The sequence below is a fragment of the Panulirus ornatus genome, chromosome 22 (assembly GCF_036320965.1).
Source record: "Panulirus ornatus isolate Po-2019 chromosome 22, ASM3632096v1, whole genome shotgun sequence".
Lineage (NCBI taxonomy): Eukaryota > Metazoa > Arthropoda > Malacostraca > Decapoda > Palinuridae > Panulirus > Panulirus ornatus.
Window position 1 is genome coordinate 14,193,404 of NC_092245.1, and position 10,000 is coordinate 14,203,403.

The 10,000-nt window shown below is 44.9% G+C and overlaps 2 long non-coding RNA genes across 2 annotated transcripts in view; one reads left to right on the forward strand and one right to left on the reverse strand.

Annotated features, from left to right (window-relative positions):
* LOC139756568 (uncharacterized) overlaps positions 1-10,000 on the forward strand; it is a 512,804-nt gene that overhangs the window by 292,591 nt on the left and 210,213 nt on the right. The window lies entirely within an intron of this gene.
* The window catches only part of LOC139756566 (uncharacterized), a 155,426-nt gene continuing 154,598 nt past the window's right edge, over positions 9,173-10,000 (reverse strand). Inside the window, exon 6 of the long non-coding RNA XR_011714382.1 lies at positions 9,173-9,275. This is a non-coding gene — a long non-coding RNA (uncharacterized lncRNA). The remainder of the gene's footprint in view (positions 9,276-10,000) is intronic.

Consider the following 10,000-nt stretch of genomic DNA (forward strand, 5'->3'; position numbering starts at 1 on the left):
TGAAGTTAGAAGTGGAATGAAGTAAGAGGAATTATACAGAAGGTGGGGTTTCAAATAGTTTTAGGTTTGGTAATCTTATGTGGGGTTTAGGTTAGGGGAGTTCGATAGCTTCTGGGCGAAGGCTTGGTACCTTGGAAGTGAAGTTGGGTAGCCTTGAAGTTGGGTTCAGTGGCCTGGATATGGTCGCTGGATAGGCTAAATGAAGAGGTACTAGCCCTAGGGTAGGGTTAGATAGGCTCCTAAATGTGGGCGTAAATTCACCTGAAATTGACACGCGCAAGCCTGAAGTTTAAGTGTAAATTCCACTGAACTTTGATTCTTGATGAAACTGACAATCCCTAAGTATGTAAGCGCGACACTTTTTAAGTTTCCTTAAGTAAATAGCTGTGACTTGGAATAAGGTAATCAAGAGTAGAAGGTCGGGCCAGATTTAAGCACGTGCAAAGTAATTGATAATTACAAGCCTGGGTCTGTAATTAGGCATTAGGTTATCCCTTTTAAGATAGCAGCATGGACCATGCGAGTGGTGATTGTATAATTAGCCTGCTACATGACTCGTAGGGCCATTGTTTATTACAATGTTAAATACCTATAATTTAGCTCCATATAATTATTAACGTCTTATAGTCTTTAATCATCTGTTTTAATGGTACTGTTAATGTCGTTCCATTGTTCATATCTTCTATCTTTTTGCCTCATTATATTCTCCCCCCCCCCCCTTTTTTTTTTGTCTGCCTTCAGTACCTGTGTTGGGAATTTCATGTTACCACAATCAACAGTTTTGATATATGATCCTCTATCGTCACGAAGAGTAAGTAATCTCGCGTTTGTGATATCTTTTTTTCTTTTTTCAGACATTCCTACGTGATATCAGAATGCCCTCTTGTGATAACCACAGGGACGAGCTTTCGTGTAGATATTGAGATGGTTTGGCGTGAAAACATTTCCCCTCCCCCCCCACAAAAAAAATTGGTTCATGAGTCTGTTGGTAACTTCTTTTTTTTTTCTTCTTCTTCTGCGATGTAGCATTCCCGACGGTCCTCCTGATGCTCGCTGTGCCAAAATCTGAATATTTATGATCTCTCTCTAGATACGAATGTGATTGTGATCTCAATACACGTTTTGGTGTCTTCATTACCCCTGATCAGTATTCCCTAGAAAGTCATTTGATTAGAGGGCCACTGGAGCTCTGAATACAAAAAAAAAAAAAAGAAAAAAAAAGGATATCCTTTGGTATTAAGATTGGAGAGTATTACTTGCTAGTCTGAAAATTGGTTTGAGACCACTGATCAGGCGATGGTTAGATTCAAAACAAAAGAAAAGAGAATGTTGGAGGTCATGACCTTAGGATAAGATTCTTACAACGATCCTCTTCGTCTAATTGGCTTGATTATCACCATAGTAGTGTAATTATCATCATCATTAGCGACGTATTCGCAGCCTGTGTAGCGAGTTGCTTGTTGTGTTGATGATGCCCCGCTCGGAGTCGGTGTAGAATTCGTTGAGGGCGAGTTTTATCAAGATGGTCATCAACAGCTGGTGGGAATCTGAACCACTTGTGACATAAATCTTCGACACGAAGGAACCCTGAACCTCAAGGAGGAGGTGGTGGAGGAGGAGGAGAAGGAAGAGGAAGAAGAGGAGGTTGGGGGAAGAAAATGGGAAGTCACAGGCCACCGAACTTCTCTTCTCATGACGGATTTATTCTTCACAGCCGAAATTTCTTCTCGTGTTTCTCATGTTACGTTCTGGCCGCACGAGACCGCCTCCTTCTCACGGTAGGGACCTAGTTCCTTCATGCTTGGAGGCCCTTAGACCCCGGGGGCTCTTGACTCTAAAGTGGAGGATGCCGTGACCATATGTCGGAGGCTGTGTGGACGTTGGGAGATCCTCAAGACCGGAGGGTTTATGGCTAGAGGAGGAGGAGGAGGAGAGGAAAAAGGGGGCGGTGTGCGGTGTGGTGGTGTTCGCTGGATGCAATGCAGGAAGAGGGTTTGGTTTGGTTGTGGGGGTCTAGCAGGTGGTATAGAGGTTTAGAAAGACGAGGAGGAAGGGTTGGATGCGATGCAGGAAGAGGGTTTGGTTCGGTTGTGGGGGTTTAGCAGGTGGTATAGAGGTTTAGAAAGGTGAGGAGGGAAGTTTTTTGGGGGGGTTAAGGAAAGGGCGGCTATGTTGAGGTAGGAGGCGTTGCATGTGGCGGAGCTGTAAGTAATGGGTCTGTCTAAGTACTTGGTGATGTGGTCGGGACTGTGGTGAGCCGAGCCCGAAATGTAGAACAAGGAGAGTAGAGAAGATGGGCCGATGAATAATAAGGTTGCCTGTCGTCCCCCTTAAGGAAAGAAAAAGGTTGGGGGAAGGGGATGGGAAGAAACCTCAAGGTGTAGTTAACGAATTTTTGAAAGACTGGAGAGGATATGGTACCATATATATATATATATATATATATATATATATATATATATATATATATATATATATATATATATATATATATATATATATGAGTTTTCTAAGGGAGAATAGCATACAAAGGGGGAGTAGATAAGAGTATATTATTACATATGAAGCATACCATGGGAATGGTATATGATATACGCTTTGTAACTCCGGGTTCGAAGGCGTGTCAGAAGGAACCAATAATGAATGCCGACAGATGACTGTGATTTAAGATGTTATCGAATTCCCCTTATGGGAGTGGGCAGTGCTTTGTAGAGGATGGGATACAATAATAGTGGTGGTCTGGTTTGATGGAGATGTGTTGTGGGTTGATGGGGTTGTGGCTGATGGTAGTGTTGGAGCCAGTGGGGTTATGAGTGATCGAGATTTGGTTGATGAGGTTTTAGGAGGTAATGTTGTAGGTTTATGGGGAAGTATCAGTGTTAACTGTAGGGTTGTTGGTGCTGAAGTTGTATTTTAGGGAGGAATGGTTGGTGGGGTTTTGATTGGTGCTTTTTGTTTGAGATTAAGGTTGTACATTGGTTCTGAAACCGGTTGTTTTATGTGCATTGGTTTTGTGAATGGAGCTGTTGTAGGTGATCTTGAAGTAAGTAGTAATGTGTTGTGGGGTTGTGGGCAGTGGGTGATGTTTCTTGTGGATTATGTGTAGGTTGTGGGTCCCTGATTGTTGTGGGTAAATGATGATGGTGAATAGCGATGGTTATGTAAATGGTGTTGGTGGTGTTGTTGGTGGTGTTGTTGGTGGTGTTGTTGGTGGTGTTGTAGGTGGTGATGCGAGTGTTGTTGAGGATGATGAAGTTGTGGTTAATGTTGTTTCTATAAGGTGTTCTTGGAGGTGTATGTGTCTTGCTTTGGCAGGTTTTGAGGCCACGAATAGTGGCGCTGTGTGTGTGTGTGTGTGTGTGTGTGTGTGTGTGTGTAAGGTTATTAATGAAATGATGATAATAACCAAGGGAAGCCACGGAGAGGTCTGTGGGGCCTGGTTGTGGATAGGGAGATGGTGGTTTCGATGCGTTACAGCACATGACAGCTAAAGAATTGGATGTAAACGAATGCGGCCTTTCTTTCGTCTATTCCTGGCGCTACTTTTCTAGTGCAGGAAACGTCGAACAAGTATAGGGCGTGGGGGGAGGAGGAGGAGGGAAAGTAAATCATATTAATAATGATAATAGCACCACTACAACTAATTGCTACTACTAGTACTATTACTACGACTATTTCTACTACTAATGATAATGATAATAATGTACGATTTATTTTGATATTCCAAGGCTTGGATAGTGTTGCTGAGGGTGAAAGTTTTTTTTTTCTCTTTTTTTTTTTGCCCAGAATTGTTGGATACGAAGCAGAGATGACTGGGATCTGTGGGGAGGCATTGGAAGTTGTTTATGGTGAAAGGGATATAAGTTTGGCTGGACCGATAGGTTGGGGGGGGGGGTGTTGTTGGGGTCGGGTTCGCTGGTGGTGGTGGGTTTGTGTCGGCTGGCTGGTTGGTTGGTTGGTTGTTGGTGGTGATGGTGGTGGGTGGTGGTGATATTTGCTCGTTGTTGGAGATGGAGTCAGATGTTGGAGGGGGTAGCGATGGGTTTGGTTGAGTCTGGTGGTTTAGGTTGTGGTTGATCGATGGTGGTGGTGGAGATGGTGCCGGGTGGTGAGGGAAAAAAAAATGAGCCAGGTGGTGGTGATGTTGGGGAGAGATAGAGGGAAAGGAGGAGGGTTAGGGTGGTAGAGTGAGGCCGGGAGGAGAGGGAAGGAAGAAGAGGAGGAGGAGGAGGAGGAGGAGGAGGAGGGGGATAGAAGATGTGTGAGGGCCCCTGAGCTGTTCCCTTCGTAGGACGTAACGTGGCCTGGGCAGAGAGGTATCAGGAGAGGAGGATTTAGCTTGTCTTCCCCTCCTGGCGTTTCCTATATACGTTTGCCCCCTCCCCCATTCAACCCACCCCCCCAACCCACCAACCCCACCACCCACCCCTCCTCCTCTTCCTGTTTCTCCGGGACTTTGGGGAACCAAGAAACAGCGATGCTTGTATTCATCGCTGAGTATTTTTAGACCTTGTTCCGTCCAAGACGACACAGTCTTTGTATCTTTGGTTGAAAAAAAAAAAATGAAAGATTATATTAATCTACTAAGCACGTTTAAACATATTAATCGTGGTTATGCAAGGTGTTGATCCTGCCGTATTCACAAAGGCTGATGATTATTGACAAAAGGCAGGTGAAAGTCTATTTATTCATTTATCCAATTTTGTCATGGAAGACCTTATGTGAAGGAGCATTTCATTTCATCCTAGAGACTTAAAATGCCCGTCCGTTCTGACCGAAAATGTTGAGAAAAGTAGTCGGGCAAGACACACAGCGTTGTGTGTGTGTGTGTGTGTGTGTGTTTGTGTCGTTGGAGCCTCATAACTCTCAAAGAGATCAATGACCAGTTGCCAGTACATGGTGGGAGTTGGGGAGCGGGACGCTTAAAACAGACGTCGGCAGTCGAACGCACCAGCCGACCCGACCCACCCGCCTCGTCCCTCAACAGTCTGCTGTGAACGCGACCCAAAATACATGTCCTTATATATACATACACCCAGGACAACCCACGGTTTTCCCTCCCTCCCTCTGGCCCCTCCCAACGCTGTCTCTAAACGTGACGATATATCGCCGTGGCTGTCGGGACGACCGTGTGTCACGTAACTTGCCATTAAGAGCTGATCATGAGTCCTGCTCATGAGAAAACAAGAGAGAGTAAAAAAAAGAAAAAGAAATAAAAACATTATACGGTACTTGGTAGTTTACGGCTCGACGTACCCTGATTTACGAAGGACAGCACCCTCATTTACGAAGCACTGCACCCGGATTTACCAGTATGTGTACCAGATTTACAGGTAAATCCTACGTGTAAACTACGTATGATTCGTACCCTTACGGGCATCGTACCTGAAATTAGAGATTATCGTACCGGAGGGAAAGGAATATCTTCATATATTTTTTTTTTCTTTTTCGCGAATACTAAAATGTGGAACATTTCACCATGTTCCAACGGTAATGATGGACTTTAACGTGATGTTTCCCTTGTATTTACTTCTCGTAACTCTGTCGATAATCCTCCTCATCTCATCACATCACATCACATCACGCAAGTTATCACCCAAGAGCAGTTAAGTCCCTCAAGTTTAAGATAGACGTTAAGTCCGCAAAGTTGACGTGATAGCAAGTTCGCCAAGATCGGGATGATACTAAGTTCGCCACCGCGCCCCCCCCATCCATAAAGTTGATTCTAAGTTTGCTAAACCAACACACTGTGTTTTAAGTCCGATCAGTTAACATGCCGTGCAGAACGTAGCTCGCCCACGCATGTGAGACCTAATGACACGTTTTCCATGGTCGTGAATGAAGACGATGAGTGAGGTAAAGTTGAATGATGAATTCTCCTCAGGCACGGCTCTGCCTCATCCGCTACCAAGGGGGGGTGGTGACAGTGGCTGGTGAGGAGGGGTTGGAGGAGGAGGAAAAGGAGGAGGAGGGGGAACAGGTACTTTGCTTTGTGGGTCTTTATTTTCTTTCTCTTTTTTTTTCGTAGGGGGTTCGACAGTGGTTATAATGAACTGCTGAACGACCATTTGTATGGTCGCGAGGGGTTTGGTGAAGGGAGGCGAAGCAAGGGAAGCACTGGGAAAGGCATAGGGAGAAGGAGAGGAAGAGGATAGGAGGATGGAAGGGAGGGAAGAGGAGGAAAGGATAGGAGGAAGAGGCAGGGAGGGAGGAGAAGTAAGTGGATAGGAAGAAGAGGAGGAAGAGAGAGGGAGGGAGGAGAAGGCAAGGGATAGGAAGAAGAGGAGGAAGAGGCAGGGAGGGAGGAGGAGGAAGGGGATAGGAAGAAGAGGAGGAAGAGGGAAGTTTATGGAAAGGTCTTTAGACGTAAATAAGGAACGAGTAAATAAGGGAAAGGAGGAGGGAAGGAACGCTGAGCAGAATAGTTATTTGACTACATGGGAAGGGTAGATAGCAGAAGACCCCCGATGGTCTTTGACTAAGGTATCTGCTGGAGGACAGGTCACGGGAGAGCCAAATAACAGACGACCCGGTGATCTATGAAGAGGTTATCTGCTGGACGACAGTATAGATGGAGACACGATAGTAAAATTGACGGGCATGAGAAAAGTTGCATGGAGGAAGAGAAAAGATTGAGAGCAAATGAAAGAAAATGCGGGGGAGTGAAAACATTAAGATAGTGATAACAGAAGAGGGAAAGAAAAAAAAATCCGTGGGACCTGGATAACAAATGAAATAGATGTAAAGAAAAATAGAAAAGTTGTGAATTGTGTTAATCTGTGAGAAATTGCGAAAATGAATTAGAGATTTGAAGAGGAGAAGGAAGTATATAGCACCATGAAGACCCTATTTTAACACTGAAAGTCTCTCTTATACCAAGTCATTTAATGTGTATATTGCATGACTGTGAACGGAACTGGTGTGTGAAGGAGAGACAGATGAAAAAAAAAAAGGAAAAAAAATATTAAAGATACCATCATCACGTTCGTAAGCACGGCCAAATACGACGCAAGCCTTTCGTGTTCGTTCTCGTGCACGAACGGACGGCCTAATTAACCCAGCCATCAATTTACCACCTGACATCACCACAAACGATCATAATGGCCGTAAATTTTGGGATGTCATACAATCAAGAGGAGGAGGAGGAGGAGGAGGAGGAGGAGAAGGAGGATGGAGAATGGTGTGGTGTGGTATTTGGTGGGGTTGGGGAGTGGGGGAGGGGGGTGGACTATTGAGGGTAATTTGCTACGAGCAATACAAAAGATCGGGTTTAAAATGATTTTTAAGTCTCGTATAAAACGAGTCTCGACGGGAGACGTGTTGCTGTTATAACCTCTTTTTCTCTTATGTATTTTGGTCCCTTTCTCGAGTTCATCTGTTCTTATTTTTTCTTTTTCTTCTTTTATCATTTGTCGTGACACGCGTCATCTCGTGGTCTTGAAACCTGCTGCACCTCCCTGGCAAATCACCCAGGACCTCGTTCAGCAGTGGATCACGACCCTTCTTGGGTCACCCGGTGATTCACATCGGGTCATGTGTTCAGGTCAAGCAAGGCGCGGCGGCGCAAGTCCCCCCTTTCCACAATTTCTTTTTTTTGAGTTTTACATTTTCTTTTCCATTTCTTGGTCGATTGTTTTTTTCCCCCTTCATTTTCTCCCCTCTCTTGTGTCTGCTTCTCTGGTTCATTGTACTTAATATTTTCACTCTTTTTGGTTTCTATCTCCTCTTCCTCCTCTTCTTGTCCTTCTTCGTTCTCGTCTAAGCCTCAATTTCGATATTCATATTACAAAAAAGATGTCATTTTTTGCAAAAAATTCCTACACTTTCCCCTCCCCATATTTTTTTTCCTTGCATCTTCATTATTGTCTACGTCAGCTCTTCCCAAAAGGTTCCCACATCTTCATCTGCAAATCATCCTCGTCTGTTTGGTATATGCCAATTTTTCATTTCATTTTCTTGGTATTCTCACAATTCATCCTGAATGCCTCCTGTATTTCTCATTCCATTTTCTTCTCCATTAGATTCCGTACGTCTTCCCACACCTCATTTACTGCCTCATCTTACTCATCATTCACATCTGCCTCATCTTATTCATCATTCTCATCAGCTGTATTCCTCATCATTAGTTTACCAAGTGTTTCTCGGTACTCATCTTAACCTTCTCCAGTTTTCTATTTCATCTTGGTCCCCGGGATTACTACCCCCCCCCCCCATCTTCTTCCTTCCACACTGCTACCCCACAGTGACTTCCAACACTACCACCACCACTACCACCACCAGCACGTTTACCCCAACGGTGCCACAAACCACTATTTCTACCACCACTTCTACAGTCACCAGCTAGTGCCATCAACCACCAGTTTCTGCCACCACTATCACCCCTTCAGTACCACCATCCCACCGCCAAAACCTACCACCACCACAGCCACCCCGCCAGTACCACCAAGCCACACCATTTCAGCCACCACCACCACCACAGCCACCCCGCCAGTACCACCAAACCACACCATTTCAGCCACCTCCTCCTCCTCCTCCTCCTCCTCCTCCTCCTCCTCCTGACCACACTCGTGGCTGGCGGAGGAGCTGCCGCCGATGTTGTCGTCTCCAGTTATCCTTGGACTTAGACCTCGGTGGTCGGGTGAACATAGCTATCACGGCGATGGTTAGCCTCGTAAATCTGTGGCTTGAGGGGGGTTTGGTGGCCTTCAATTAAAGCCCTGCAAAATTACCACCCCAACAACACCCCCCTTCCCTTCCCCTTCCCTTCCCTTCCCTTCCTTTCCCACCTCCAAGGGAACCCTCGAAACCCCCTTCTCCCCCCAACCATCACCACCTCCGTCCCTTAACCTCCATTAATCTAACCCCCCCTCTACCACTCCACACCCCCCCATCTCCACCACCACTTCTTCACGTCTACCTCCTCCTCCACCAAACCACCACCAATAGTCCACCCCCCCCCCCACCAACACCAACACGTTCCACACCAACACCAATACTTTCTCCAACCACACCCTCCTTCCCTCGCATACATTCCTTCCCTTCCATTTTCTCCAACCCTCCAACACGTCCTTAATTTACACACACACACATACACACACACACCTGTGAAGGTCAGGTTCTACTACTGTTCCTTCGCCGCCCCCCGCGCCCCCCTTCGCCGCCCACACCCCCCCTCAGATAATCTATACATCTTCGCTCAGTCGTGTCGTCAGCGGATGTGAGACCTTCCAGTCGATGTCTGCCACGAGCACCAACCAGTTCTTAAGACCAGCGACCTGTTCCAGGAAGGAGACATGAAAAAAAGAAGTTGTAGTAATTATAGTAATAATACCAGTTTGATAATGATAATAATGATAATAATGATGATAATGATGACAAGAACAATAATACTGATTATGATAATTGAATGTTAATGATAATGATGATAATGATAGATAATTGATGATATTGATAATGATAATAATGATAATGGGATCAATGATAATAGAAATAATGATAATGATAACAGTAATAATGATAATGATAATGATAATTATGATGATGATGATAATTAGTAGAACATCTGCTTTATTCAGTCGTAGACGTGTGCCTCATTCTGATCATTGCAGCGTTTCCAAGTTGCCTTACAAGTTGGATTTCTTAAGTCCTTCACAAATTTCGTCAATGCCTGGAAATAGCCTTTCATGCCCCAACAACATACATTAGAGGCAAGCGAACCTTCCTGGAGCACGCATGATTTCCAGCGCCTTGAGTCGTGCATTATCTGTAATTTGCTTTTTTTTCTTATGGGAATAATGACACAGAAGCAGTCAACAGAGACAGTCTTGAAAGGTTGGATATATATATGTATATATGTTTATATATATATATATTTTTTTTTTTTTTTTTTTTTTTTTTATACTTTGTCGCTGTCTCCCGCGTTTGCGAGGTAGCGCAAGGAAACAGACGAAAGAAATGGCCCAACCCCCCCCCATACACATGTACATACACACGTCCACAC